Source organism: Leopardus geoffroyi, chromosome B3, assembly GCF_018350155.1.
Source record: "Leopardus geoffroyi isolate Oge1 chromosome B3, O.geoffroyi_Oge1_pat1.0, whole genome shotgun sequence".
NCBI classification, from domain to species: Eukaryota; Metazoa; Chordata; class Mammalia; order Carnivora; family Felidae; genus Leopardus; species Leopardus geoffroyi.
Genome location: NC_059337.1, coordinates 93,041,235 through 93,065,329, shown reverse-complemented (window position 1 = coordinate 93,065,329; position 24,095 = coordinate 93,041,235).

Sequence of the window (24,095 nt, the reverse complement as noted above, 5' to 3'; positions counted from 1 at the left end):
CTACAGATATAATTTCTGGAGGAATATTCCTCAATTTACTCTCATTATCAGGGAAAAGTGTGGAGGGTTTTGGTGTTGGGGTTTTATTGAGCTGTGTCTAATGTTACAATGGATAGCCTGTGTTTACAGGGAACAGAAGGGATTGTAGAATTGTTATAATGGAAAAAAGTCAGCTAATAATGGAATACATTAAGCAACAGTGCCAAGAAGGATTAAATATTTCCTGTCTTCCATTTCTAATTATACAGTTGTCATTTCTTGCTTAATTTTAGAATGCTTACCGCATGATTTAACTATGAGTTTAATTTTTCCACTATCATATATATTCTGAGGATAAAGATTAAGGATTTTGTCTATGTTTCCTCCAAATTTTATTATTTTTCATTAGCTTTTTACTTAAATGTGCAGAATGTTGATATCATTTATTTTAACCTTAAGATTAAATGAATGACTTTAGCATCATATTGATGATTTTAGAAGTTAATGTGCTTTCGGTCCTGTTTCTAAATAAAATGGAGAATTTAAATGTGCTGGGATCATACTTTGTAACATAAAAAGTTCTTACACTGTGTGCTTTGTTTAGAATGTAGCTTTTTAGTAATTTATGCTTAGGGAAACAAATGAATATGTTAAAATTCCACCCTGTACACCACATGCAGTAGTTATTAGTGAAGTCAACATATTGCTTGACTGTCTTCATTATTACTTTATGACTACTTGTGTTTAACTAATAGCTTTTTTTTGGTTTTGTTTTAGCCTTCCAATGTACTGAAACTTCCGGAATACTCAATACAGCTGTTCCATATAATGACACTGCCTCATTAGTTTGATGCATTTGAGCATACATACTAATAAGGACAGTCACAAGGAAAAAATGCTTTATTTTGTTCTTCCCTGGTGTTCCTTTCTGAAATAAGAACATTTGCCACTAGTGGATGTTGCCGCTCAAATGTAACCAAAGGAAAAATCTCAGGAAAAGACACAGATGGTCTCATTGGACTCTAGAGAAACCTTGTCTGTGTCAGTGGCACTTTCTCCCTGGTTTATCTACCTGTTTGCACAGCATAAAAATTAATTTTTCAGATAATACTTTCATAGCTATAATTAACATCAAGCCTGTAATTTTGTATTGTGGGCGGAAGGAGAGTTACTCAGCTAAAAATAGAACTGCCTAATAGTCTCTAGATAGCCTTGTGGCCCCTTTCTATTAAGAGGTTTTCCTGCCATGTGTGGGGCTTGCACAGGTGTGCATTCCTCATATGCATTCCTGCCTCAGCCATTGTCATGCATCACGTATTACACCATGGGGTCCGCCTTTCCTGAGGAGGAGGGGGAGGTATGTTCCTCTCAGACAAATCCTAAATTGGATTTTCTAGACCATAACTGACATTGATGGTTTGTCTGTAACAGACTTGAAAAATAGTTTTCTTTTTTCCACTGTGGTTATTCCATTTGTTAGAAAGCTATGTCAATAGGAAAGTAGAGATTCATGTTATCATATTTGCAATTTAATGTCCATTCAATTTCACTGAAATGTTTTCTGAAAGAGTGTCCTATGTAGATTTACAACAACTAGAAATAGGAAAATTTTAAGCTGCCAAACTACAGTTGTAACCAAATGAATCTTTTTGAAAGGATTTTCAATGGCTACGAAGGAGTTGAAACCTGCTTGGAGATTTGTTTTGGGGACTCTGTATCTTGGTTTATTAGCAGACTCTGCTTAATTTGATTTTTTTTTACACTTATACTACTAATTCTATTTTATCTAATTTTACTGGAAAAACGAGTACCCTAAACTTTTAGATATAACCACTGCAAAGAAAGAAATGTGAGACTTAGATAATGACACTGTGTCAAGACTTAGATAATGACAGTTTAATTTGGTTGGAAGAGTGGTGGGGAAGAATTTCTTCATTTTTTACGATATTTAGTTCATGTGTTTGCTTCTTTTGTCCTAAAAAGATTTAATGAAAGTTTTCAAAAGGTATAAGATATATTAAAATTAATAATTAGATATATTAAGATATATTATAATATATATCTTATATATTATATTTATATATATTAAGATATATAATATATTGATATATTAAGATATATATTAAGATATAATAAGATATATTAAAATTAATAATTAGAGGAGAAGCATCTAGAAGTAGATACTGATTTGAGTGTTCCTGGAATCTTTTAGCAGCTCAATGCAACCTATGTTAAATAGAAATGATTATAAAGGGGGTGAAAGAGGAGACTGTAAATGGAATATTTGTGTCAGCTAGAAGGCTGCTGCAGACAAATGGCAAGGCAAATCCTAACATTCATAGTCCCTTCTAATCTAGCAAGTTTTAGAAGGCTAAAGTCCCCTTGCTGACTTTACCTAAAAAATATCTGGAAATGTTCTTGTAGTTTTAATTGGCTTTGTGGAATCTCTGCCCTACTGCCCCATGGTCCAGTGCCTGGCATATATTAAATTCTTAGTAAATGTTAAATGTTTTATTACTAGAATGTTCATTCAAATTGTATGGAGATGTATGATTTCAGCAGAGGATGTTATATTCATGAATATTTTGGATTCAGTGTGCCCTTAATAAATCTATAGAGCATTTAATCTATCCCTGAGGAAAAAATAAGAAAAAAAAATGTACTTATTGCATTATGGGTACAACTTGGTCACTTAAAAAAACCTTCAAAATGTTTTCTAAACGACCAAGAAATTGTCCCTTAAATTTTTTTTTTTTCAACGTTTATTTATTTTTGGGACAGAGAGAGACAGAGCATGAACGGGGGAGGGGCAGAGAGAGAGGGAGACACAGAATCGGAAACAGGCTCCAGGCTCTGAGCCATCAGCCCAGAGCCCGACGCGGGGCTCGAACTCACAGACTGCGAGATCGTGACCTGGCTGAAGTCGGACGCTTAACCGACTGCGCCACCCAGGCGCCCCAAGAAATTGTCCCTTAAAGTTAACACCTTTGAATTTGACTAATTAAGAGTTAGTCCAATTCTAAAAATAAGATTTAGAAGCAAGATATAATATATGTACACAAAGGAGAAGATGATTCGTTTTTTTAAACCAGGTACTGGTCTCAACTTCAAAAGGTATATTGAATTTAGTTCTTTGTTAAAAGGCAAGTAGAAAGCCTTTCATAAGCATTCTAGGAGAGAAAAGGTGTCCACATTGGAAAGACCTTTTAAAACCAATCTGATTTCTAGAAACTAGTTCCTCATTCCTCTGAATGGCCCACCAGTCACACCAGGCACTTTGTCCTAGAGGTCTGTTCCTTTACGGTCATTAATGTTGGAGAGACACATAAACTGCAAGTAAATGCAAAAATAAATAGTAAAGGGTGTTCCAGATGGCTGTAGAGTGATTACTCATTAGGGATAATGAAGAATGAGATTTAAAAAAGATCCCTTGGATTAGGAGAGATATTAAAGCAGGGAGGCAGTTAAGGAACTTGGAAGAGAAGATAAAGGAAACTGAACACCTGTCCAGAGAGGTTATTTGTGAAAAGTGACCCTAATTAGATTTCATATTTTATTTATCCGTATGGACAGACATATAATTGTGCTATAGTTTTCACCAAAATTTGGTGTAACATCAGCACTTAATTCTAGTTAAGAATTCTGCCTGATTTTTTTCTTCCTAGGTTTTCAGCCTGATATGTATATTCACAATTTTCTACCTTTTTCTTCTTTCTTTCTCTCCTTCCTGTTTATCTCTATATGTTTATTTAATATATACATATTTATTTTCACTTTCAGTTATACAAATAATAAAGAATACATATAATAAAAAAAGTTCCAAGTGGTAGTGATCAGAGTCCCCTTTGGAGGTAACCTTCTTACTTCCAACTCTCCACCTCCAACCATATTACTCTGTCACCAGGGTGAATCCCTGTAACTAGTCTATGTTGATTACTCTCTGTAATGAATCTGCATTTAGATTTTTTTTTCCCAACATGTTTTTTAAAGAAGGTAAAATACCTCCTTGAGAGCATCAGGAAAAGCAAAGTTGATGAACTGAGATGAATTCTTCCAATACTATGCTCCTTTATGATTTATAGAAATCTGAGCTGGCTGATTACGTAGTGATATTTAACTGACATAAAGACTTTAGAATACCGTAAAACCTTGGTTTGCAAGCATAATTCGTTCTGGAAGCAAGTTTGTAATCCAGGGCACTTGTATATCAAAGTGAATTTCAACAACCATTGGCTCAGTCATGATCATGTGACATTCGGTGTCACATACTACTCATATTGCAAGAAATCACTTGTTTATCAAATTAAAATTTATTAGACATGTTTGCTCATCTTGTGGAACACTTGCAGAACAAGTTACTTCAATCCAAGGTTTTACTGTATCTTTAGTTCTGGTATGAGAAAAACTTCTTCATACCACATTCATATACGTGACATAAATCTTGAGTAAAAACCTTAAAATATTCTGATTAATACTGCATTAGCCACTTGTATTTATAATAAATGAGATAAAATTTAACCAAATTAATTTCATCCACTGAATATTGAGGTTGTTTTTTTGATAGGAGGGAAGAAGTTCCCCATGACATGCATTTTTTAGTAAATCCACTTTAATTTTTTGGATGCTTTGTAATAGTTACAGTGAATAACTGAATGAATAATGGACAAGAACATGCCTGCAGTGAAAAAAGATTCTTTCCTCTGTGGTAGTGGTGGAAGACTGAATGTTGAGCCTTCTAGTTAGCAGTAGGTGCACAGTGTAATGGAATTTTCTCATTGCATTTCAGTTAAGTGGAGATGCTCCTAAGACAGTAAGTCATTGTGGTCTACCAATCAAGTAAGCTTCACTTGGAACACAGTCCTACTTCTCCCTCCTTTACTGTGTATAAGCACTATGCTCTGTAATAAAACTTATTTCTACATGCTTTTTTTTTTTTATGGTCAGTCAACTCCTTCAAACAAAAAGTTAAAGATACGTGGTAGATTCTTGAAATTCCTTTTCTAAGTTCTCTAAAACTTAGTCATTTGTGTCAACAGCATGCCAGGACTAGGAAAGGGATGGTGCACAGTAGTCTTTCCAGGGAGGGATAGTCTGTGCTGTTCTGATCTGAACTTAGTTCTGAAGTCTTCAAGTAAGTTGATGTAATGTTATTCCTGTGAACTCAGTCTTAGTCACTTGCATTCCACATTGTTTTTTGAATGGTGGATAAGTGAGTAGATTGAGAGTAGAGACTCAGGTATTGTGCATGCTCCACAGCCTAGCTGACCATGAAAAAGTCTAACTCTGGCATGAGGTAGCTGATTGTAACTGACTATCATTGATGAAATGCTTGCAAATTATTCTAGTCCTTGTGAGCTAACATATGCAGCTGTGTCTCTATTATTTTAAAATTTTACCCATGGATCAAATTTTTGAGTAACTTAGAAAATGAGGTGAAGAAGAGGTAAGTAACATATTCCTGTAGCAAGTGAAAAAGAAGAATAGAATGAACATTTGATACAATTTTGATGATCAAAAGTCAACAAAATATGTGGCTAATATATATATGTTATATATATATATATGTATATGTTATTTAGGTACATATGCACACATGTATAAAGATATGCACACATACACATTCATTTATATAGTTTTGTAAATTTGGAGGTTTTCTAAGAATGTAGAGGAAGACCATCCCATACATAGTGCCTTGTATATGGAATCACTTTGTGAAAATTCTTCAACTGTTATGATGTAATCTATGTATAAGTCCTTTCCTTTTTCTGTCCCACACAGTATATTTTCAAGTACCTGTTTAACTGGGGGCTGATGCCACTGTTTCTCCAGCCCAGCCCATGATCTGAAATATTCTTGTCCACGAGCAGAGCTTTATTCTACGTATTTCAATCACCATGTTCCACCAAACCGAATATACTCCATGGCCCCAGTGAGGGTTAAAATCTCCACTGAAGACTTTAGGTAGTAGTTCTGAAGCCCTGGAAAGTTAGAAGCCAGAATGAACTTGGTAAATCTGCCTTGGGTATTGAGAAGGGAAGATTTTTATTTCTCTTTTTAATGACAGATTGTCACTAAGGATAAGATAATTCTTTCCATCTTCTGCTTTAGGATATTTTGAATTTGGCTTCCTAATTTCTAGGTTGATAAGACTATATATCAAAATAAAATGAACACAAATAGTAATAATAATGCACCAAACCCCACTGAGCCCTGATCAGTGTGGTGGTATGTGAAATTAAAATTCAAATTAAAAAGAGGAATCAAAAGTATTTTTAAACTCAAATTTAAATCCCATTGTTATTTTAAAATAATTAGAGATAATAGATACATATGTTAACAGTAAATATCACTTAAAAAAATAAACATCATTAGCCTGAATTCTCTTAGTTTCCTTTATTGGCACCATTTTCTTATATATCTTTCCAGAAATACTAGGTTTATATGTATATACATCTGTTTTTCTCTCTTTTAATTATAAATTCTTCTTTTCTTTAAAAAAATTTTTTAATGTTTATTTTATTTTTGAGAGAGAGACAGAATGCAAGCAAGGGAGAGGAAGAGAGAGAGGGAGACACAGAATGCAAAGCAGGCTCCTGGCTCTGAGATGTCAGCACAGAGACCATTGTGGGGCTCTTAAGCATGAGCCACGAGATCATGATGTGAGACAAAGTCAGACACTTAACCAACTGAGCCACCCAGGCACCCCTAAATTCTTCCTTTCTTAGAATACTCATCTATAATAAATTTATGTGCCAAGACCTGGGTTTAACTACTAGAAATATTGAAGTTTTTAAGGTATTGAAGACAAATTTTGGAACAAGACTTTCAAATTTATGAGTTTACTGGGGGACTCCAAAATTGATTTATTTGTAAAAAATGAAGAAATTCTTCCCCACCACTTTTCCAACCAAATTAAACTGTCCCCAAATTTATAGACTACAGATTCCTTTCTTTTTGGATCTTGATAATACTTCTTCCTATTGTATAGGTAATTTGAAAATCAAGATAAACTCAACACCCAAAAAACAAATAATCCAGTAAAGAAATGGGAAAAAGACATGAATAGACACTTCTCTAAAGAAGACATCCAGATGGCCAACCGACACATGAAAAAATGCTCAACATCACTCATAATCAGGGAACTACAAATCAAAACCACAATGAGATACCACCTTACACCTGTCAGAATGGCTAACATTAACAACTCAGGCAACAACAGTTGTTGGCGAGGATGTGGAGAAAGAGGATCTCTTTTGCATTGTTGGTGAGGATGCAAGCTGGTGCAGCCATTCTGGCAAACAGTATGGGGGTTCCTCAAAAAATTAAAAATAGAACTACCCTACGACCCAGAAATTGCACTACTAGGCATTTATCCACGGGATACAGGTGTGTTGTTTCGAGGGGACACATGCACCCCCATGTTTATAGCAGCACTATCAACAATAGCCAAAGTATGGAAAGAGCCCAAATGTCCATCGATGTATGAATGGATAAAGAAAATGTGGTATATTTATACAATGGAGTATTACTTGGCAATCAAAAAGAATGAAATCTTGCCATTTGCAACTATGTGGATGGAACTGGAGGGTATTATGCTAAGTGAAATTAGTCAGTCAGAGAAAGACAAAAATCATATGACTTCACTCATATGAGGACTTTAAGAGACAAAACAGATGAACATAAGGGAAGGGAAACATAAAAACAGGGAGGGGGACAAAACAGAAGAGACTCATAAATATGGAGAACAAACTGAGGGTTACTGGAGGGGTTGTGGGAGGGGGGATGGGCTAAATGGGTAAGAGGCACTAAGGAATCTACTCCTGAAATCATTGTTGCACTATATGCTAACTAATTTGGATATAAATTAAAAAAAAAATTAAATTAAAAAAAATTAAGCTAAATACAATCTACAGTGGAGTGTAGAGTTTTCTGCCCAAGCTACAAAGGACCCTAATAGTCTTGCCAGTTAATCTGACAGCACAGTGCCCAACGTGGGGCTCGGATCCACAAACTAGAAGATCATGACCTGAGCTGAAATCAAAAGCCAGACACCTAACCAACTGAGCCACCCAGGCACCCCACCAATTAAAGTAACTTTATCAACTCTCTGAGCAGATCGCATCTGATGGGATTTAGTCTCTTCCACCCTTCCACTTTTATTAAGGGCAACTATACTCCCCTCAAATTATACATAATTATATTATCTCTCAGATGATCCATTTAAAATATTTGCAAACATCTTTCTTTATTTCAAACTTGCATTTTTCCAAGGACAATAAATCTGGGACATTGCTATTCCACTATTGACCACTGTCATACAATACTATGATTATATTTTCCCCTATATATCTATATACATTGCCTTTGATCAGTGTCCCTTCAGGATTCAGTGGGCAATGAATATGTGGAGGGGTAGTCCACAGCAAAAGCTTTTATTCCAAATTCCTAGATGAAACTTTGATGATTTAGTTTGAACCAGTGGTTAGCTCCTGTTGCCCATTTTGGTGACAGTAGTGACAGCAAAATACTTTCTCCTTAAAGTGAGAGAAGAGTCAGAGTAATCTGCCTATTCCAGCATTTTTATGGAGGCAAAGGTTCCTACCAACACTCTCTCAGACCATCTTACCATGTATGTGAGGAAGAGTGAGAAGGGAGGAAAGGAAAGAATAATGACTGGAATTTCTCTCAGAAAGGTAACATCCAACCCTATTTGAACTTCCCATTCTTTCACAAGTAGGCATGTGTAAGACAGAAAGTCAGCCATTTTTCTGGTCTTTAATTCCCTTACCACAATGGATACCCACTTATTAGCAAAATGGACAAAAAATGTCTTTGGTTTTGAGTAGCACTCACTTTCCTTTGGAGGAGATTGAGATGATATATCCTTGGAAACAGGTGGTAGTAGCAGGATGGAACAAAATTTGATTCCTACAAGTGAGCATGGTATTTTGTTAAAGGATTAAAATTAGCATAGCCTAAAATTGTTATTGTCTTATCATGTGGCACATAATCTTTGGCACTTTGATCATCTTTTTGTTTCTGAGCAGGAGAGTAACTACTTTTTGAAAAGAATCTTGGCTCCACCAGTGGGTCCTCCTTTGTTTATCTCCATGTGCAGATGGAGTGGCTTTCTCTTCAAGCATTTGTCCTTGTCAGACTCATCAACTTCCCTAAGAAAATGTCAATCTGGCCTCTGGGTTGAGGAGCTGTTAAAACATATGGCTTTGCATTTAACTGGAAAAACAGAATAGTTGCACTCCAGGTACTTGTCAGGGAATATAATCTTCAGCTCACTGCCATTCAACGCTAATCAGAAGCTCAGCTGGGAGAAACAATATTTATTAAAGATTGTATGAAGGACACGCAGTTTGCCCATTCACCTGGTTACTCTTAAATCTACTCATCTAAAAAAGACAGGCAGAAATTTCTGGAACACTGTCCTGTCCTCATGAGAATGCTTTCACTAAATTGTGCTGTGGCATTTTGCCATAATCTCATTCTGAACGATGACAGAAGGAACAGATCTTTGAAACCCACTGTGTTTACTATGAGGCTATTGTTAATGATTCTTCATGGCATTACACAGTTTTCTCTTTATGAGGGCCCATAGGAAAAATTTCTCTCTCATGTCAGTACCAGCCACGGAAGTGTTCTACTTTGCAACTGGTTTGCCTATCAGCACATAAACACTGAATCATAACTGGTTGTGCTTCTGCCTTTGAGTAATTTGCTAGCAAGTATAAAGCAAAAGTTTTAACCCATTCCTGGAAAGCATGCAGGAGTTCCCAACATGTATTTTGAGGCCTAATTTCATGTCTGGCTTCATCTTATTTGACTTTCATCTAATTTACCCTTTGTTCTGGGTAGGATGGGGGAGGACTAAAACAAGTCTTCAAAGAAGACTTGTGGAGTCTAGAAGGTCAGTAGTTCCTGGAAGAACAAGAGGGACTCACTTCACTCATAGGGCAGAATGCTTTGGTCTACAGGTAAATCTATGCATAAATAACATTTCATAGAAATCCACGTCATATTATGTCTCAATGATGTGTCACTGTCTGTCTGGCACGCATTCTACCTCCAGTGACCCACTTTTTGTTTCCTCTGGTCCTCTACTGAGGAAAAAAAGTCTTTTTGGAGAATTGGAAAGAGAAGCATCTGGCAATGGGGTGGGTGAGGAGAAAATGGAGTCTAGAGATAAGAAGATAGAATCCATAGGAATTACATTGCTTTCAGAGTCCCATTCAGGAATTGAATCTGAAGCTAACCATCCAGATAAAATACTGGCACTCAGCCACCAAGTGAATGTGTGCGCCAGGCCATTAGTCACACAGATGCCTCCTTCACAGCTTGTGTCAAAATCTGTCACTGATTTTGGCAGCCGCAGGTAAGTCATTCTTTCAAGGATATAACTGCATGCTATAGAAATGATGAACCTTAATTTTCATCAACTGTTGAAAGACTTTTTTTTTTTTTTTCTGAAGTATCACTTAAAAGCAGTATTTTCCAAACCCTGATCTATGGAGTTTGAGAAACATTTTCTGTCATCAGCCTGGGATGTAAGGGGAATATGATATTATGGGAATGCAGGGAGCTTTTCATGAAGCTAAGGTTATTCCACTTAAAAGCCTGTGTTATCTTCTGAGATTAGGTACTTCCTGCTTTGGATGTTCATATGTTCTTTCCTTTGTGACACAGTGATAGTAGATTTTTTTAAAAAATGCCTCCTGTTGTTAAATAATAACAACCTGAGAGAGTCTGTAGGACTGGCAAGTATGGTTGTTCAGGTTTTATACTGCATAAGGCAGTAAAATTCCATGTGAATTACATGTTTGGTGGTTATCTAAATTCCACTAAAACTAAAAACCAACCGACTGAGAGGATTTGAGCTTTTCATGTAGCAGATATACTCCCTCTTCCCACAGAAAGTTTAGCTATTTTTTCCCACTAAACCTTGCCACTTCATAAATGATTCCTGTGAAAACATTGTGGAGATGGGAAGATAATTATCCACAGCTTTGTCAAGCAATATGGAACAGATTAATATGCTTCACTGATGTGAAGAAGATGACAGCTGGAACCCTTTAAAAGACAGCTTCTGCAACTCAGGACCCTGAGGTTTCCAGTTGTTAAGAGCAACACCTTTCGCAGGTTGTTGATTTGTACTGAAGGGCACTTGCCATTCCCTCACTTATTTAATATGCTGCAACAGAGTGAAAGACAGGAGGGTTTATATGCATTGTTTCCTGCCCTACTATGCTTTCAGGAAGCAAGTTTAAAATGATTTTCTACAAGGTTTCTAGTCTTCTTTTGATAAATATGGGTATTGCAGACGGCCTCCATGCACACGTGTGCTCGCATACAGTCCTTGCTGTATTCCAGATCCATGATGTACGACTGAAATAGAATGGGACCACAGGTACGGTAGGGTGAGGACCACCTGTTATTAAGAACTAAGCACACTGGACACAAAGCCAGTGCTTCACCAATTTTAGAAAGTAGATTCTCAAGGTCATACAAATAACACCACTACATGTCACTGTGTGATTGTTACGAGGATGAGGAAACATGCTTTTTTTTTTTTTTTTATGTCATTGAAGTTTCTGTAGAGCTCTTAATCCTAACTCGATGTACTACACTGAAAAGCTGAATAAACACATCTCATCCAGCAAAGAGTTTTGCAAGGTTGAATGACTGCAGGTGATATTTTAAGCCAAAGGATTTTTCATTTCCTCTCTACTAGAAAAGCAAAAATATACCCAGTGTGGGTAAAATATGCTATAGAATTTGTCTTCCTTACAGAATGCAGTTTCCTTGTGGTAGTTCTATAAGAGATCATTTTCAGAATACAGTAAAAATTTTCTGGATGATTCCAATATTATTGGATTTGTGGATAACTTCCAATATGTAAGATTGAAAAATTACCTTGTAGCAACTAAATTAGTTGAGAACATCACCTTAATAAGACATTAGGCTTTGGCTCACTCTTCTCCAAGGACGTCGCATGGTAAGATACTTCTTTACCCATGTGCATGAATTTCAAAACAATGTGGACATTTTATAAAGGTGCACATTATAATGATTTTGGACAAAAGAAGTTTTTAGATATGAATGGAATGTAAGTCTAGTCTTATTTAAAATGTCAGTAAGGATCTCAATAGGTTTTTCTTTTCCTAAAACAGAAATTAAGTTTTTGATAGTACTAAACACTCTTATTCTGGTAAACCATTCAGGAATAGTAATAGAATAAATAAATATTGAAGTCAAATTCTCTTCATTTTCAGAACAATACATGCACATCTTTTTCCATGTGCTCTCTCTCCTCTTCTTCTACCTCTCTGCTTTAAATTCTCAACCACACACTACTCACTTCACTTTTTTCTCCTCTTGGAATACTTTTTTTTCCTTCCAGTCACTCAGATCTCTTTGACTATACAGTCTGTGTTCTTCCCCTGTGCAGTACTGATTGCAAGGGAGTTTGTTGCTAAGGTGAAATGTCTATTTCTGGAAACATTTGAGCCTAACTTTTAAGGAAATCTAAAAAAATGATGCTACCTGGAAGCAAAGAGATAACTGATTCCCTCATGGGAACCCTTCTAATATGATGACTTCACTTTCCATCAAGAAAAGTCTCATTCATGAACACATCCATAGAATCCATATAATTTCTGAACAAATGAGAAACATACTGGTAGCAAGAGAAGTAAAATTAAAATGAATTATAAACTTCTCCTCCTTCCAAGAATAGAAACAAGAGATTGTACTGTCATCTTTGGCAAATCTTTTACTAATTCTTTTTTATTATTTTTTACTTTGTAATATCAGTTGGATTAAATTTCCTCCTGAGCATTTTAGAATCTTAAAGACCAGTAAAATAGTCATAACAATTTTTTCAGTAGACTAAGAAATTGAAGTTTATATTTTATATTTTATATTTTATTTATTATATTATATTTATATATTTCATGAGGGATGCAGCCCAATCTTCTGTAATGTTTATTTCCTCATCTCACTTTTATGTTCATTATTTAATTCTTCTTTTGTTATTATTTATTTAGCAGACTCTCAAAAAACAATAGTCTGTTCTGAAAAACTTAAATGAGAGACTTTTAGAATTGACCAGTTCAAAATGAAAATAAAAAAGAAAACAATATCTCAACATGACAAATAAAATCACTTTAAAAATGACTACAGTACATTAAATGTAAACTACAATGGTAAACATTACTTTAGATCACAGCAAGTGAAATGTTTTCCTTTAAATAAGTTGCCAAAGGGCAAAGTTAACACAGTCTGATCAATAATGCTGTTTTAAAATAAGAAAGCCTTGAAACAGGATTTATAGATGGGTAAATATGTTTTCTCCTCAGCACCTTTCACTACTATTAATTTTTTCCTCTCTTTTCAGCTCTGGTTGAGTAAAATAGCCAATAGCAAAACCATAATTTTTTTTTCTTTAAAATTTGCTTACCTGGGTTAATATACTAACATCAATCAAGGTGATGCTCAGAAGGACATAAATAGCTATAAACTCTCCCACATGTTTACTGCTTACTGCTGCATAAAAAATGTGAGCTTCATTCTTCACTGTGTTTCGAAGAGTTATGACCTGGTTTATAAGGAATCTGATGATGAAGGTATTTTTATATATCTTTACATGTTCTCTAGTTCCAATGCAATTAATCGCTATTCAGTGTCACTCTATCCCAATAACTTTTGATATAGGATTCATAAGCAACTAGAGTCCTTTAGGCCTTCTGTAGAATGGTCAATAACATGCAAAGATCAGTCAATATCTTTTTGAAGTTCCCAGTCAAGATGGACAGAGAAGAGATTAGAAGTGGGGCCAGAGACAGATCTTGATCTCATTGCAACCATTTAATCGCCCTCACATTCCCCAGACCTCATATTTTCTCCACACTACATCCCCACCTGTCATCTCCTTTCTCCATAAAATGCAAGTGACAAAGAATGAGAGTGTTCTGTTGTCTTAGCCGACTTTAAAGGATTGACATTGTAAAAACTGTTTTGCTAATGCAAAAACTGGGGCTTCCTGGAGAAACTTGCATCCTAAAAATGGCATCTACTGATGTAGTTAACTCATCTTGGAATTGAAATTATGTAGGAGTATTTTGTAAACTGTAAGGTGCATTTACTTTATAAAGTATTAGTTTACTTGACACTAGAATAATTTGATTAATAAATATTACATGTATCCATCAGCTCCTTATTTACTCATTAGCTTGGCTGGTTGGTTCAGTTTCAACACTGCATTAAAGTAACTTATGTGTGTTCTCCTTCCCACATTTCACTGAGGAGAGTAAGTTTTTTACAGTTTTGTGCTAATCTTTAATAGTACCACATTTTCTTCTCTTCTAAATGAACCTTGGGACTTTCAGGCATTGTCAATAGGAAGAGTGGTAGTCATTATCTATTGTTCAGAGGCATTATGTATTTCTAATGAATATTAAATGCAATGCTAATAATATAAGCCAAGAAAAAAGTTGGAAGCTCAGATCAAACCCAAACTAGGCACTTACTTAAAAAACTACTGATTTAAGGAACTTTTTCTTTTTCTGATTATAAAAGATAAAGATTCATAGCATAGGCAGTAAGGATACATAAGGGAGGGAATTCCAATATGGTAAAGATGGAGATTCAAGATAAAATGGAAGATAAAGAGAGCAGATGAGTTTCTTCCTAAATCAGATCTTATACTAGAATTTGAATAAAGAATGAACTTATATAATAAATGAGAAAATAAACAGGTTAATTACAGAAATGGTAATATTTTGGCTTCATTTTGTAAGCAATTCATGTGATAGTTTTGTTGGATAATTATATCATTTACTTATCATACTTACAGATTATGTCTCTTTTCTGAGACATTTATCTTGAGATATCTGAGTTTATTTATCTTGAAAGAGAGAGAGAAACCATGAGTGAGGCAAGGGTAAAGGGAGAGAATCCCAAGCAGCCTCCTTGCTGTCAACATAGAGCCTGACATGGGGCTCAAACTCAGGAACTGTGAGATCATGACCTGAGCCAAAGTTAGATGCTTAACTGAGCCACTCAGGCACTCCATAGATGATGTCTCTTAAAGGGTAAGCATGCATAGGGGTGCCTGGGTGGCTCAGTAGATTAAGTATCCAACTCTTGATTACTCTTGTATAGTTTACATTCTAGTGAAAGGGAAAGAGTATATATAAATAAACAAGCAAATATAAAAAATGCTGAGTGATGAGTATTACAAAGAAAATAAAGAAAGGGGATAGAAAGTGATGAGGTGTGCTTTTTTAAGAGAGGGGGTAGGAGGTCTTTTAAACAAAATCCTAGAAGAAGCTAGGGACTGAGCCAAGTAGCTATCTAAGGAAAAAGTGTAAATGAAGAATTAGAGGTAAAACCAGGATACAATGCTCTAGATAGCTATTAGGAAGACAGTGCTGGAGTTCTAAGTCACTAATTCACAGTTCTAAGACAAATTGCATTTGTTCAAAAGTATGTTTAGTAGCTTCTTTCCACATGATCAAAACATCTGCAGTCCTGCAAGCTTGAAATGTATTTTTCATCGAAAAACATTCCTGGGGCACCTGTTTGGCTCAGTTGGTTAAGCATCTGACTTCAGTTCAGGTCATGATCTCACAGTTCGTGAGTTCAAGCCCCCCATTGGGCTCTGTCCTGACAGCTTGGAGCCTGGAGCCTGCTTTGGATTCTGTGTCTCCCTCTCTCTCTGCCCCTCCCCACTCATGCTCTCTCTCTGTCTCTCAAGAAATAAATAAATGTTTAAAAAAATTTCTTATCCATCCTTCAGGCAATTTCAGGTTGACTTTCTAAAATGAACTAAAATTTAATTTTATCATGATTATATTAAGTATGCTAAACGTTGCAGCTCATTTAGATTTATGAAGAGAAAACCACATAATGAATTTTGATATGATTTCAGCTAAATTTGGAAGTCAATTTCTTAAAGAAATGAAAATGTTGCATTCCTTAACAGGGATCACTAAGAGTCAGTCTGGTTTCTCCAAGAACAAGTGATGCCACACTAGCTCTATTTCCTTTTTTTGACAGAATTGCTAGGCTGGTAGATCAGAGGAAGGGTAGATACAAAGCTTATCTGGATTTTATTAAAGCAATTGAAAGTTTCTTGAAACTTCGGAAGAGATATGGACTTGGTGTTAGTACAGCTATGTTTCTTGGTAACTGATTGATAAAGTATATCCCAGGTTGCCACTTAACAGATAAATGCTGACTTGGAGAAAGATTCTGGTAATGTGACTTAGGGAATCTGTCCTTGCTCCGTACATTTCAACAATTTTGCTAGTGATTTGAATGAACTAGATTCCAAGTCAAACTCAATATGTTAGAATGCTGTGACAGAGCAACAGAATGAGGTTTTATAGGAATAAACATTAAAATTTTATTAAGGGACCCCTTCCCACTCCCCTCCCCACCCCCCCCCCCCCCGCCCCAAATTAGTGATGACAAGGACAAAATACTGAAGACATGGCTTAGGAGAAGTATGTGTGGAAACTAAGATTTTAATTTAATGTGGGTAAACAGTTTAATGTGGTTGCCAAAATTGCCACCTTGGGCTGTGTCATTTGAAAGAATCGTGTCTGGAACAAGGGTGATTCATTCTTTGCTCTACTTTACATTAGCCAGACCATATGCCATTTTCAATTTTAGGCACCAGATTATATTTAGGAATATATTAGGAGAAAAGAGACTGGGATAGTGAAGGAACTTAAAAGGATGCCATATGAGGAAATAAGAAAATACTTTGCCTATTAAAGAAAAGATGTGACATATATGAAGAGTGGCAAAGGACAAATAAATGGAAATCAGAATCAGATTTAAACTTAATGTGATTCTAACCTAAGGATAAACTGGTCCAACAAGTAACTGTATTAGTTTCCTTGGACTGCCATAACAAAGTAACACAAAACAGGTGGCTTAAACAAAGGAACTTTCTTGTCTCACATTTCCGGAGGCTAGAAGTCTGAGATTAAGGAGTTGCCAGGATTGGTTTCTGAGGACAAGATGGGAGAGTCTGTCCCATGTCTCTCTCATAGCCTGGTTTTCTGGCAATTTTTGTCATTGTTTGTTTTGGAGATCCGTCACTTTCTGTTTCATGTTCACATAGTGTTCTCCCTGTGTGTAGTTCTGTCTTCACACTTCCCCTTTTTTAATAAGGACACTATTCCTGGATTAGGGGCCTACCCTACGTCAGTATGACCTCATCTTAACTGACTACATCTGCAATGACCCTTTTCTGTAAAAGGACATATTCTGAGGTACGAGGCTAGAACGTCAAGATATGAATTTTTAGGGAATACAATTCAACCCATCAGAGTGACAAGTAGCTGGGTCTCTTCCTAGAAGTCAAGTCATGAGATTGTCTCAGGGACATTTTTTTATTCTTTAAACACCAAGATCAAAGAGATAAGAAAGGCTGTTTGAGAAATTCATAACTTGAAAAAAATGTCTATTATTATGAAGAGGTGGTAAATATTTTAAAAAATCTATAGGATATCTCTTGTGGTACAAATCTCACAAATCCAACCTCTACTTAATCACTTGTTAGGTAAAACTAAATTCTCCGTTATATCTCTCAATTGTTCTAATGCTGAATGGTTGTGGTGAATGAATCATCATAGATCACTATAATTATGGGGTTCATATCATATATGACTGTTCATTTTGGTCCCTCTAGTTGAGACTTTTTTTCTTGATAAGATTTCATTTTATTTGCTCCCAAACCTGTATATTCCTCACATGTCAATATAATTATATCATTTAACTAAATATTACCTAAACTCATAGTAAACATTTAAGTGGGGAAGAAGAAAGTTTTTTATTTTTATGAAAATAAAGTTTACACTTTGGAAATACACCATGAAGGCGAATTTTATTTTAAAAAAATATTGTCAAATTAGATGTAGGGAAACAACTGTAAAAGCCTGGAAAAATTGTCAAACTGTGAAAGGATGCACATTCATTGCCTCCCAAACGTCTTCTTTCCTCTTGAAAGAAGGTGAAGCTGGAAATTTTAGAAGATGAATTATGAGTGATTTATGCAAGAAAGATAATGGAAGATTACAATCAATAGAGACATCCAAAGAAAGGACTTTGGCATAGCATCAAAAGACAGGAGAGTAAGTCTACCCTTACACATTTTAAATTAGAATAAAATGTTTATAATGCATACTTGCTGTTTTTTTAAAACTGGCATTCAGTTACTGAGGCAGGAGGGGAGAATGGATGTTGGATAAAGAACCAGCAAGGCTGTCATTGTTAGTACTTTCTTTTTGTGAATATTGAGCTTCTCAGCTTCAGTAGTTAGCAGCAAGAAGCACTGAATCATGAAGCATAAACTATGTATACAGCATTCTTATCTTGCTCTCCTAAAAACAAGTGGCAGAACTCTAGCAAACTGTCTTTTGGTGCTTGCTTTTTGGAATGACAGGCCTGGGATCTGAGTCTTAATTACCTTTAGCTTTTATGACGGCTTTTTACTGGATCAGATGTTTGACCAAACAAAGTGCATTTCAGTTGACAACTCCACTTCCTTTTAAAGGAAACAGAGTCCAGCTGAAACTGTTCAGTAAGTGAGCTGGGGTCCTGATGTTCACTTTGGATGAGGCAGCACACTCCTTCCTTAGGTCAGCTCACTTTGACATTTCTGGGTTAGGGTATCACCGTTTGAAGTTACGCGGTGAGTTGGATTCAAACCGCCCTTCTCACTTTTATAAAATTGATCAAAAGAGCAGTAAGAATAATCACTACTTAGAATCCTGTTTAACAAATGCTTTCCATATATTGAATTTCTAAGGAGAATTTAGGCTATTTGTCTAGTGAAATTCATTTGCTATCAGGGTTTGTTACAACCATTCTGCAATCAATCAAATGCTCCTAATATAATGAATAAAATGATTAAAAAGTAATGCTAACACTTATATGGTGCCTACTACTTCCAGGAACTGTTACTGTACTTTATTAACTCACTTAATCTTCCTTACCTAAGGAAGGTATGTACCATTATCACTCCTTTTTTTTCAGATGATGGAATTGAGGCACAAAGAGATTAAATAACTTGCTCAAGATTATACAGCTGGCAAGTAATGGAAGTGGGATTATCAGCATCACAATTTCATAGATTGTATTTCATGATGTGTGGAGCTAGAAAAAGTCTCACAATAAAGTTTGGGTAGAAATGACTATCACTTTTTTAAGAAATTGTATAAATCAAAATCACTGATTAGTTCCTTTTCAAACTCACTAAGCATCATTCACCATAGATAAGGAAGCATGTGAATATGCTTTAATTTCTATTAAATATTTCAGTAATGATTAACAGATGGAGGAGATGATTACAAATGGTCTGGGGGTCTTTTCAAGATAAGATTCTTGTTGCTGCCCCTTCACCCTCTTTTCATATGCTTCTTTCCTCACACGTAGTTTTTACTGCAGTAATGAATCAAATGCAAATGATAGCAATGTATTTCAGTTGAGGAAGGTTGAAAGCCCCTGAAACTTATGTTCTATGTTATTTTTCTAAATACTCTTTTGATGACCATCTCTTTACCTATTGCTTGGTGGCATTTCTAATTAGAGAATTGTTTGGAAAGTTGCATTTTTAAATCTTTCAATCCATATGTCTACAATGAACCCTCGTAAAAGCTGTCAATGATGAAGATTTTATAAAATCTTGAATTCATGAATTCTGCAGTTCTGATTATCTATATAACAACCGTCCTGCAAATAGTGATTTGAAACAATTTATTACTATTTATCATGGTTCTGTGGTTGACTGGGCTGAGATTTTGGCTTTTCTTGTGTGGCTGTATGCAGATAGCCCCTGAGACCTGAGTCATCTGCAAGCTCCACTGGGTGGACTGTTCAAGATGGTTTTTTTTTTTCTTGTGCATATCTAGGGTTCTTGAGCTCCCTGGCTTACCTCTTTTGACACTGTATCTCACCTTCCAGTCTCTCCACATGGTTTGGGCTTCTTGTTACATGATAGTACAAGGTGCTCACATTTCTAACATGGTGGCTGACTTTCAAGATACACAAAGTAGACTCTTCTAGGCCAATTCAAGTCTATACTGAAACGGGCATAGTATCACTGTACTGTAAGCTGTTGGTGAAAGTAGTTTATTTAGGGTCTGCTTAGATTTAAGGGGGTGGAGAAATAGAGTCCATATCTTAATGGAAGAATACCAAAGCCATCTTTTACAAGAGCATGTGGAATGAGAGCTATTATTATAGCCATCTTTAGGAAATATAATCTGCCTCAAGAACTATGGCACCTAATCAGACATGCTTTGCACGTGACGTCAGGGAGAGAATAATACAGTTGAGATGTGCCTGCTAAACAGTTGCCTAGACTTCACTTATCAGCTAAGTGATTTGCTTAACATTCAAGATCATGGATCTTTGGGAGTCTAACAAGAGTGGTAAAAAGTTCTGGATTTCTCTTCTTTTTAATCCTTACTGCTCAGAGAAATCTAGGCAAAGGACCTAGAATGGATGTTTTTGGGAGTCCACGAAAAATGGCAAAAATTTCCAGTTGGTCGGCTTCCCTTATTATCTAATCCTTCCTTCTTAGAGGAAGCTCAACACAGGAGCCTAGGGTGTATGCTAGAGAGTCACTATCTAGGCATGGAATCCAAATCAAACCTATAACATCCTAGTCAACCAAATTAAAGGAAAAATGGACAGAAACACAGGAAACCATGCAGGACAATAAGGACTAAAATTCGAGTGTAGGAGGGAAAGCCTAAAAAATTCTGAGTTGAAGGATTATGACCAATAATCTTATATTAAATTTCAGGATGTTACAATAGGTCCTATTCTGCTTAAGATCACAATTGGTTCAAGATGTTGGGTTCAGCTTGAGTGAGAAGATGAGTTATTGGTAGTCCCAGTCAGGAGGAAAGGCCAGACAGGATACCAAGGAGGAATTGATGTCTTTAAAATATTGATTTTCTACCTTGAAACTTCTATAGCCATGGATGATTGATGTGTTAGAGGTCACAAGAAGACCCAAAACAACTATCAATAATTTTGTGAAGTAACTAAAATATAGTTATTCATTAGGATGTTTTTTATACATGGTGCTATATAATTTTGATAGGCTAAAGAGTAGGATTTAAAAGTACAAATCCATTTTATTGTTTATACATTCTTTAGTTTCTAGTAATCTGAATTTTCTAAGAACTAAGTTTTACATGTGAAGGTAATGTAAGTAATGTATACATTTGGGAATATCCTTGATTGCATTATTTTCTACTACTATTGCTTATTACAGCACCAATCTGAATTACTCAAAAGAATTGAACTTCGGTATAGCTGATTTAGTTCTGATGATCTTATCATCTTGATAAATGATGAAATCAGATGATTGTGTAGTCTGGCTGATTTTTACACAATTGTTTGTGAGACTAACCAGAAGAAATAAAACTACAATTTAGGTTTTGAGTTTAAACCCAAGCCAAAGTCTCAAATTCCTACAGAGGAAGTGCTTTCTGAGCTTGCCTGGATAGGACTGGAATTGTTCTAGCCAGAGAAGTGTTGAATAATGATGAGTCTTTCTCAAACTCAGCTAATCTATTTTTAGGTAAAACATAGTGAGCAAGAATCAAATCAGGTCTTCTGAAAAAAGATGGCAATAGCAATAAGTGGCTAGATGGTTTTAAAGAGTGGCACTTGCATTTGGATAGAACTTTTTCCCCAGTCATGTGAATCATTAGTTAATATTTCATTTACTTAATTAGAAAATTGTGATTAAAGCTCTGGTTTCAAAACCTATGCACAAGAATCCAAATCCAGTCTTTTTCCTACAAAACTTTTTTTGTAAGAAACAGCACAAAGTAATTAAAGATAAAATGAGTCACAAAATAATTACAGCATCTTACTTACCTTAGAGAAAAACAATAAAAGAACTGATTTAGGTATTGAGGCTATTAAGAGTGTGCATGCCAGAGAAATAAGCCCAATATAGGTAACTCAATTGTAAAAAATCCTAAAAAATGTGTGTGTGTGTGTGTGTTATGTAATAGTAGAATTCTATATATCATCTATAATATAATAAACTTTAACATAATTTGTTTTTAAAAATAATATATAGATTTTATTGTGACTTTGAGAAGGTATTTGAAAGTATTACCCTGATGTTGCTTTTTTATTTATAATTGTTTTACTAATGAATATACAACTACTCATGAGTACTCTTACTATTGTTAATTTTGTGTTTTTTTAATAGACTTTATTTTTTAGGCAGTTTTACAACTTGTGGTTTTATGTAAAATTTCTCAATTTTACAAATGTTTGACTAAAAAGGCTATATTTAGGTCACCAGAGAAGTTCTTAAAAGTTTCTCAAGTTTTAAAACTTTTTATTTTATCTCCTTTACTTGGAATTTATATCCTGCCTATTTGTGAAAAGATTTGAAGTGGCTTATGAGATTAGGCATAATGCAAAATAAGGCAATTAGGGATAGAAGGAAAAGATAGCCTCCAACTATAGCAGAGGGGATGAGGTAAACAGACCCCTAGGATGAGGTGATTGGTAGAACTGGGGCACTGTCTTGGCTCTTTCCTGTCAGTCAAGACAAAGAGGAAAACTCACGTAGTATAGAATTTTAATTTCTGACTAGCAGAAGGATTTAGATATTAAGAGGTTTTGTGTTTTTTTTTAATCGAGCCTAAGCTCAGATTGTGAGTTTTTTTTTTTTTTTATGTTTATTTTTAAGAGGGAGAGAGAGACAGAGTGAGAATGGAAGACGGGCAGAGAGAGAGACACACACACAGAATCTGAAACAGGCTCCAGGCTCTGAGCTGTCAGCACAGAGCCCAACACAGGGTTCAAATTTGTGAACCGTGGGATCATGACCTGGGCAGAAGTTGGATGCTTAACGGACTGAGTCACCTAGCTGCCCCCATAAACTCAGATTATGTTTTGATAACTTCTTTAAGAGACAGCGTACAAGGTACAGAACAGTATTCTTGCTTCGTTTAAGACAAACACAGTCATCCTGTTCAAATATACTCATAAAATACCATATGGTCATTTTGTGCTTTTGGAAGTTGTTTTATTTGAAAGGTAATACGTGTGTATGGAAATAAAATTTAAAACTTTCCGAAGTGGCATAAAATGAAAAGTTGAAGTTTCTTTAGTATTTTTACTTTCTCTCGCCTCCTGTCCCTTCCTCAGAAGGAACAACTGCTGACACCCTATTTGAAGTTCCTGCAGTGCAAGTCTCTGTAACTCTCAATGAAATGGCTACACTTTACTTCTTGGTCAAATCGAGCACATGGAAGGTATTGACAGACTTTCTACCAACATTTTCTCCTTACTCTCATATTTCTATTAGTCACATTATTATATGTTAATTCTCTTACTCAGTAAATTTTACTTAAATTTCTATTTCGGGATCCACAGATTTGAGGCAGTATCTTTTGACTTGTCTGGAGCGGCAGGAAGAAATCAGTGCTCTTACACTTCCTTCCTTCTCTTTTCCATCTCTTCCCCACACCCCTACCCCTCCCTCCCCCCCCCCCCCCAAGATTTGCCAGCTCTACCTCCTTTTCCATAGTCAGTGTTTAAATTATAAAAGTTGAAGACTGATGGTTGGAGGCCCAGATCTAGGTATTCAGAGGTATTAGGTTTGACCCACATGTTTGACCCACATGATGACTCTTTATTTTTAAAGGAAATCAAACTGATAGCTGATATGTGAAAATAGGGAAATTTCATATAAATATTCTCCTTTGTTTTTCTTTTCTAGAAAAATAGTATTGGACCCACATTTCTGTGTGGTTGTAATTGGTTGGAGCAGAGGAATAACTTCTCCCTTTTGATGAGGCTGCTTATGCTCATTTCTTCCCAGTCATTTTGACACATTTACATTTACTTTACGCCCCCCACCCCTAGAAGCATCTGAGTTTGTGTGTGGCCCTTAGTTTGTAGTCTTTAGTTTTATTCTATTGTTTTCATTAAATGATCCATGCTTTGTTTATGGAATGATTCTGTTCTATGTTCTGAGATATTTCCTTATCTTTATCTTTTAGCTTTTTATTTGTTTTTTTGAAAAAAAATATTTCACCAATCATTTT